Below are 9168 nucleotides of genomic sequence, written 5' to 3'. Positions count from 1 at the left end.
TGGGCCAGCTTTAGCTCTGAGGCCTCGCTGCTGAAAGCCGGTTTCTGGCCTTTGTTTTTCCTTCTGTATTTACAACAATGTTGCGGTCAGGCTGGCTGAAGCCCGGCTGACTGAAAGCTGGTTTCTGGGGTTTTGTTTAGCTTCTATATTTGTTAAGTGTCAAACCAGGCGGGGAACGTTGGAGTCTGCAGTCACTGGAGCAAGCAAGCCTCATGTTCGCTTCCAGCTGCATGGCTGCCGGCCGCCATCTTGGCTGACAGTTAATTTGCATAAGGATATGCTGATTAGCCAATGGGAAGGGTAGCGGTCGTACGCTAATTACCATGTTTCTCTTTTATTAGTGTAGATGTTGCAATAGGATTGTGTTTTTTTTGGTTTCTCTTTCTGAGAGTTCATTATTAGTATATAAAAATGCCACCATTTTCTGGATATTAATTTTGTATCCTGCTTCTTTACCAAATTCATTTATTAAATCTAGTCATTTTTTGGTGAGTTCTTTAGGTTTTTCTATATAAAATATCATGTCATGTGAATAATGAAAATTTTACTTCCTCTTTTTCAATTTGGATGTCTTTTATTTCTTCTTGTCTGATCACTGTGGCTATGACTTCCAGTACTATGTTGAATAAGAGTGGTGAAAGCAGACATCCCTGTTTTCTTTTTGATCTTAAGGAAAACATTTTAGATTTTGCATATTGAGTATGATGTTAGCTGTAGGTATTTCCTATATGGCTTTCATCATGTTGAATATGATGAAAGCCTTGTTTCCACTTTGGAATTCTCCTCTATTCCCACTTTGTTGAGAGTTTTTATCATAGACTAGAGGCCCAGTACACTAAATTCATGCAGGGTAGGGTCCCTAGGCCCTGGCAGGCAATCAGGGCCTATCGGGGCCTTCCAGCTGCCAACCAGAGCCTTCCTTTATTCAGCGCCGCCCCCTGGTGGTCAGCACACATCATAGTGAGCGATCAAACTCCTGGTCTCCCAGTTGAACTCTCAAGGGGACACTTTGCATAATAGCTTTTTATATAGAGAGATGGGTGCTGGATTTTGTTGAATGCTTTTTCTGCATCTATTGATAGGATTGTGTGATTTTTTAGCCGTCATTTGTTTATGTGATGTATTACATTTATTGACTTGTGAATATTGAACCAACTTTGCATCCCCACAATAAATCCAACCTTGTCCTGGTGTATGATCTTTGTAATGTATTAATCTGATTTGTTAATATTTTATTGATATTGGCCTATAAGTTTCTTTCTTTGTTTTGTCTTTATCTGGTTTTTTAATTAGGATAATGCTGACTCATTAAAAGTGTTTGGAAGTCTTCCTTCCTCTTGAATTTTGTGGCATAGTTTGAGGAGGATAGGTTTTAGTTTTTCATTGAATGTTTGGTAAAATTTTTTAAGCCATCTGGTCGAGGAGTTTGTTTGCTAGGAGTATTTTGATTACTGTTTTAATTTCACTTATTGTTGTTGATCTATTCAGGTTTTCTGATTCTTCCTGGTTCAGTTTGGAAAATTGTATGTTTCTAGGAATTTGTCCATTTCACCCAAGTTGTCCAATTTGTTGGCATAGTATTTTCCTACATTTCTTTCTATTTCTGTGATGTCAGTGGTTACTTCAACTCTTTCATTTCTAATTATATTAATCTCTGTCCTCTCTCTTGGTGAGTCTGGCTAAAAGTTCATCAATCTTGTTTATCTTTTCAAAGAACCAGCTCTTGCTTTCATTGATCTTTTGTATTGTTATTTGTTTAGTCTCTATGTCATTTATTTCTGCTCTGATCTTTATTATTTCCTTCTTTCTACTTTGTGCTTTTCTTGTATTTTTTCTAATTATTTTAGTTGTAGGGTTAGATTGTTTATTTGAGGTGTTTCTTGTTTCTTGAGGTATGCATGTAATGCTATGAACTTCCTTCTCAGGACTGCTTTCACTGTGTCTTACAGATTTGGATTTCTTGTGTGTTCATTTTCATTTGTTCCAGGAAGTTTTTTATTTCTTCCTTAATCTCTTTGGTAACCCATTCATGGTTTCATAACATACTATTTAGCCTCCATGTGTTTGAATGTTTTTTAGTGTTTTTATTGTAATTGATTTTTTTTAAATAATTTTTTAAAATATATTTTATTGATTTTTTACAGAGAGGAAGGGAGAGAGATAGAGAGTTAGAAACATCGATGAGAGAGAAACATCGATCAGCTGCCTCTTGCACATCTCCTACTGGGGATGTGCCCGCAACCCAGGTACGTGCCCTTGACCGGAATCGAACCCGGGACCTTTCAGTCCGCAGGCCGACGCTCTATCCACTGAGCCAAACCGGTTTCGGCTTGATTTTTGGTTTCATGTCATTGTGGTCCAAGAAGATGCTTGAGATGATTTCAATCTTTTAGAATTTGTTAAGATTTATTGTGTGTTCCAAGATGTGGTCTATCTTTGAGAACATTTTATGTGCACTTGAGAAAAATGTATATTCTGCAGCTTTGGGATGAAATGTTCTGTAAATATAAATTAAATCCATCTGATCTAGTGTGTCATTTAAGGTTGCTGATTCCGTGTTGATTTTTTGTCTGGAAAATCTATCCAGTGATGTCAGTGGAGTGTTAAAGTCCTCTACTATGCCCATGTTGCTGCTGATCTCTCTTTAAAAGTCCTCCAATAGGTTTTAAATATATATATTTAGGTTCTCCAATATTGGGTGCATATATGTTTAGCAGGTTTGTATCCTCTTGTTGGATCTATTCCTTTAGTATTATTTAGTGACCTTCTTGTCTTTTATGGTCTTTGTTTTGAGGTCTGTTTTGTCAGATATAAGTATTGCTACTCCAACTTATTTTCATTTCCATTTGCATGGAATATTTTTTCCATCTCTTCACTTTTTTTTAAAGTACATTTTATTGATTTTTTACAGAGAGGAAGGGAGAGAGATAGAGAGTTAGAAACATCGATGAGAAACATCGATCAGCTGCCTCCTGCATGCCCCCTGCTGGGTATGTGCCCACAACCAAGGTACATGCCCTTGACCAGAATCGAACCTGGGACCCTTCAGTCCACAGGCCGACTCTCTATCCACTGAGCCAAACCAGCTAGGGCTCCATCTCTTCACTTTTAATCTGTGTGAGTCTTTTGTTCTGAGATGAGTCTCTTGTAGATAGCATATATGTGGGTCATGGCTTCTTATCCATTCAGCTACCCTATGTCTTTTGGTTGGAACATTTAATTCATTTACATTTAAGATTATTGTTAGGTACTTATTTTTTTTAAATATATTTTATTGATGTTTTACAGAGAGGAAGGGAGAGAGATAATCAGAAACATCGATCAGCTGCCTCCTGCACATCTCCTACTGGGGATGTGCCCGCAACCCAGGTACATGCCCTTGACCGGAATCGAACCTGGAACCTTTCAGTGCGCATGCCAACGCTCAATCCACTGAGCCAAACCGGTTTCGGCTGTTAGGTACTTATTTATTTCCATTTTTATTCTTTTTTAAAAACTGTGTATTTATTTTTATTATTCTTTTTTATCTTTATTGTTGAAAGCATTACATATGTCCCCTTTTTTTCCCCCATTGGCCCTTTCTAGCCTGCACCCACCACACACTCCAGGCCTTCACCACACTATTGTGTTTGTGTGTGTGTGTGTGTGTGTGTGTGTGTGTGTGTGTGTGTGTGTGTTTGTGTGTGTTAAATCTGAGAAGCTCTTTACTTCACCTTCAATTTTAAATGATAGCCTGATAGTCTTGCTGGATACAGTAGTCTTGGTTTCAGATCCTTGATTTTCTTCATTACTCTGAATATTTCATGCCATTCCCTTCTGGCTTGTAGTCTTTCTGTTAAAAAATCAGCTGAGCCCTAGCTGGTTTGGCTCAGTGGATAGAGTGTCTGCTTGCGGACTAAAGGGTCCCGCATTCGATTCCAGTCAAGGGCACATGCCCACGTGGCGAACTCTATCCCCAGCAGTGGGTGTGCAGGAGGCAGCCAATCAATGATTCTCTCTCATCATTGATGTTTCTATCTCTCCCTCTCCCTTCCTCTCTGAAATCAATAAAAATAATTTTAAAAAGAATATTTTAAATAAATAATAATAAAATAAATCAGCTGACACCCTTATGGGAATACCCTTGTAGGTAACTAACTATCTCTCTCTTGCTGCCTTCTTTAATTTTTAGCATTTTAATTATGATGTGTCTTGATGTGGGCATCTTTAGGTTCATCTTAGGGGACTCTGTGTGCTTCCTGAACTTGTGTTACTTTTTCATTTACCAGGTTAGGGAAGTTTTCTGTCATTATTTCTTTAAACATGTTCTCTATCCTTGCTCACTTTATCATCCTTCTGGTATTCCTACGATGCAGATGTTATGTTTCATGTTGTCCCAAAGTTCCCTTAAACTGTCCTCCTGCTTTTTAATTATTTTTTTGTTTTTTGGTGCTCATATTGAGTGATTTTTTTTCTACCCTGTCTTCTAATTCACTGATTCAATTATCTGCTTCCTCTGATCTACTGTCTATTCCTTGCTGTGCATTCTTTCTTTCAGCTATGTCATTCTTCATTTCTGACTGGTTGTTTTTCATGGTTTTGACGTCTTTTTTATGCTGTTGAGCAACCTTATAATCATTACTCTGAACTCTGTATCTGACTAATTGCTTATCTCCATTACATTTAGCTCATCTTCTGGAGAATTCTCTTGTTCTTTCATTTAGAGCATGTTTCTTTGTCTCCCCATCTTGGCTGTCTCTTTGTGCTTGTTTCTATTTATTAGGTATATCTGCTGACTCTCAGTCTTGGTGGGCTGGTCTTCTGTAATAGGTGTCATGTGGGACCCCGTGGTGCTGTCTCCTTGATCTCCTGAGCTGTGTGCTCTAGGAATGTTCCTTGTGTAGGTTATGTAAGCCTTCCTCTTGTAATTGGGTTTTAATTGCTGTTGTCCCATTTGTGGGCGGCTCAACCCTCAGGCGGCTGACTATGAGGCTTAATGCTGAACATGTCCTACAAACTGTTGTACTGGTGCTGGTTCCACAGCAGCGGTGATTCAGAGGTCACATGGAGGCCCTGGGAGTTTCCTGCTTGAGTAAGTGTATTTCTGTTGTTGTTATTATAATTTATTTTATGAGTATGAGTAAAGGTGTATCAATTTTATCATTTCAAAAAACCAACATTTTATTTCTTTGATCTTTTGTATTTTTTTAGACTGTTTTGTTTATTATTTTTAAATATATTTTTATTGCTCATTGAATGTGGGGGCAGTTGTTCCGATTGGTCTGTAAAGCCATGTGTAGATACAAGCAACCATGTCTAAAGGACTTGCAATTGGCATTGATCTTGGCACTACCTACTCTTGTGTGGGTGTCTTCCAGTATAGAAAAGTGGAAATTACCAACAATCATGGAAACCAAATCACCCCCAAGTTATGTTGTCTATACTGATACCAAACAATTGATCAGTGATGTTGCAAAGAATCAAGTAGCAATGAATCCTACCAACACAGCTTTTGATGCTAAGTGCTATTGTTCAATCTGATATGAAGCATTGGCCTTTCATGGTGGTGAATGATGATGCTGGCAGGCCCAATGTCCAAGTAGAATACAAGGGAGAGACAAAAAGTTTCTATCCAGAAGAGGTGTCATCTATGGTTTTGACAAAGATGAAGGAAATTGCAGAAGCCTACCTTGGGAAGACTGTTAGCAATGCTGTTGTCACAGTACCTGCTTACTTCAGTGATTCTCAGCGTCTGGCTACCAAAGATGCTGGAACTATTGCTGGTCTCAATGTACTTAGAACCATCAGTGAGCCAACTGCCACTGCTAATGCTAACAGCTTAGACAAAAAGATTGGAGCTGAAAGAAACATGCTGATCTTTGACTTGGGAGGTGGTACTTTTGATGTGTGAATTATAATTGAAGATGGAATCTCTGAGGTAAAATCTATAGCTGGGGACACCCACTTAGGTGGAGAAGACTTTGACAACCAAATTGACTTCTGCAGAGTTCATTTCATTGCAGAGTTCAAATGCAAGCATAAGAAGGATATCAGTGAGAACAAGAGGGCTGTCCGTTGCCTTCTTACTGCTTGTGAACGTGCTAAGTGTACTCTCTCTTCCAGCACCCAGGCCAGTATTGAGATTGATTCTATGAAGGAATCAACTTCTATACCTCTATCACCCATGCTTGATTTGAAGAATTAAACGCTGACCTTTTCCTGGCATCCTGGACCCTGTAGAGAAAGCCCTTTGGGACGCCAAACTTGACAAGTCCCAGATCCATGATATTGTCCTGGAGGGTGGTCCTATCCATATCCCCAAGATTCAGAAACTCCGACAGGACTTCTTCAGTGGAAAGGAGTTGAATAAGAGCATCAACCCTGATGAGGCTGTTGCTTATAGTGCAGCTGTCCAGTTAGCCATTCCCTCTGGAGACAAGTCCAAAAATGTCCAAAATTTGCAGCTGTTGGATGTCACTCCTCTTTCCCTTGGCATTGAGATGGCTGGTGGAGTCATGACTGTCCTCATCAAGTGCAATACTACCACTCCTGCCAAGCAGACACAGACCTTCACCACCTACTCCAACAATCAGCCTCGTGTGCTCATTCAGGTTTATGAAGGTGAGTGTGCCATGACCCAGGATAACAACCTGCTTGGCAAGTTTGAACTCACAGGGATACCTCCTGCACCTCATGGTGTTCCTCAGATTGAAGTCCCTTTTGATATTGATGCCAATGGCATCCTCAATGTCTCTGTTGTGGATAAGAGTACAGGAAAAGAGAACAAGATTACCATCACTAACGACAAGGGTTGTCTGAGCAAGGAAGACATTGAGCGCATGGTCCAGGAAGCTGAGAAGTTCAAAGCTAAAGATGAGAAGCAGTGGGACCAGGTGTCTTCCAAGAAGTCACTTGAATCCTATGCATTCAACATGAAAGCAACTGTTAAAGTTGAAACACTGCCCTAGCCGGTTTGGCTCAGTGGATAGAGCATCGGCCTGTGGACTAAAGGGTCCCAGGTTCGATTCCGGACAAGAGCACATGCCCAAGTTGCAGGCTAGATCCCCCCCAGTAGAGGGCATGCAGGAGGCAGCTAATCAATGATTCTCTCTCATCACTGATGTTTCTATTTCTCTATATCTCTTCCTTCCTCTCTGAAATCAATAAAAATATTTTTTAAAAAAACTTTAAAAAAAAGATGAAAAACTTCAAGACAAGATCAATCAGGACAAACTCCTCTCTGAAGTCAATAAAAATATTTTTTTAAAAAACTTTTAAAAAAAGATGAAAAACTTCAAGGCAGATCAATCAGGACAAATAAGATTCTTGACAAGTGCAATGAAATCATCATTGGCTTGATAAGAACCAGACTGCGGAAAAGGAAGAATTTGAACATCAGCAGAAGGAGTTGGAAAAAAATCTGCAACCTCATCATTATCGAGTTGTACCAGGGTGCAGGAGGCATGCCAGAAATGCCTGAGGGCTTTCCTGGTGGAAGAGCACCTCCAGCTGGTGGTGTCTCCTCTGGGCCCACCATTGAAGAGGTTGATTAAGCCAACTTTGAGCATAGGTTTAGCATTTTTTCACACAAAATAGTGAAGGATGCAAATTTGTAGCAAATTCCATGGCAATTTTAAAAGCTGAGCTGCTGCATAGTAAATAACTGGGCATTCTTGATACTTAATATGGACTATGTGCACAGGGAAAGTAAATAATGCACTTTACAACACTGAATTGTTAAGTGGAAAATGCAACGCCTTAAAACTAATTAAAATTGGCACCATAAAAAAAGAAATAAAATGTATTTTTATTGATTATGTATCTGACCAGAAATTGAATCATGACCTCCTGGTTCATAGGTGGATACTCAACCACTGAGCCACGCTGGCCAGGCTCAAGATTTCTTAATATCTTCTGTAATATTCCACTCAGAAGGCAGAAAGCCACAAAGTCCTTCTCTAAGGATGGGCATAATTGGAAAATAATATTGCATTCCTTCACTGTATAGAATACAAACTATGAAGACAAGGAAACTCAATTATTTCCATTTCTATCCCCAGATCACTTTTGTTGAAGAACTGCTCACTTAACATTCTAGAAGCTATCTTGTTGAGATTTGCCACTGTGATCTATGAGTGATGAACCTTTTTTCCAGTTAGTGTTATGGCTATCACATTGCCTTCATTTATGGGATAGCTAAAAGGACAAACCCTCAGTATCTATTAGAGAAATTGTGCACATAATTATTTTTCTGTCAAGATCCCCCACTAAGTTTTTATTTTTTTCTGAACCCTGAAAAAGATAATGCTCATATATATTATTAGCTACAACTGTGCCAGGCCCCATTTTAAGTGCTTCTCATGTTTTATTTTTTTCCAACAACTTATATGCACTATCATTAAAACTCACTTTTCAGGCGAGAAACCGACAGGTTAAATGCATCTAAGACCACACTGACAGTTAAAGGGCAGAGACTCAGGATTTGAATATATTCTGGCTCCTGAGAATACATGATTCACAGTAACTGCCCTCTGAAATAATTCCAGTATTACCATACTAGACCCCCACCCAATTTTCTGAAAGCCAATAGTGACCCACTTATTATTCTCATAGCACCCAGTTTTATTAGTATATGCAGAATGACATATATCCATGTCCTATTGCACAATTGCCACAAAAACTGTTAGGTGACATGTTCACTCCTAATGGAGTTGTGCTAGAACTACCTACTTACTGTTATCTAGAAGTTACTAGAGTAATAAAATCTCCACAAACTTTAAAACTACACTACCTCCTAAGCCTCAGTTAATACTAATAATCTACTTACTATGCGACCAGTGTTTCTGATCTTTTCCCTTCCAAGACCTAGCAATTATCATTTTATGTGTTTCAGGCATGAAACAGTTCTGCCCCTATTGATATAAGAACAACACCAATCAGGCACTGTTAAGTTTTTAAATAGCTAAAATATAATTTCGGTCAGTCACATGGGCACCATACCTGGAACTACACATAAACATACTCTGTTCACAAATGTTCAGTTTTATTTATTTAAAAGACTTTTTATTTCTACCTCACCTGAGGATATGTTTTTATTGATTTTAGAGAGAGAAGGAAGAGGGAGAAGAGAGGAGAGAAGGGGAGAGAGAGAGAGAGAGAGGGAGAGAAAGAGAGAGAGAGAGAGAGAGA

At 39.0% G+C, this 9168-nt stretch overlaps 1 pseudogene; it reads left to right on the top strand.

Annotated features, from left to right (window-relative positions):
- The first annotated feature begins 5235 nt into the window (after window positions 1-5235).
- On the top strand, window positions 5236-7572 carry LOC102242248 (annotated as a pseudogene).
- Window positions 7573-9168: the final 1596 nt, after the last annotated feature.

This window comes from Myotis brandtii, unplaced genomic scaffold (assembly GCF_000412655.1).
Source record: "Myotis brandtii unplaced genomic scaffold, ASM41265v1 scaffold225, whole genome shotgun sequence".
NCBI lineage: Eukaryota > Metazoa > Chordata > Mammalia > Chiroptera > Vespertilionidae > Myotis > Myotis brandtii.
Note: the sequence above shows the minus strand (reverse complement) of the source record. Positions and strands in the feature narration are given on the sequence as shown.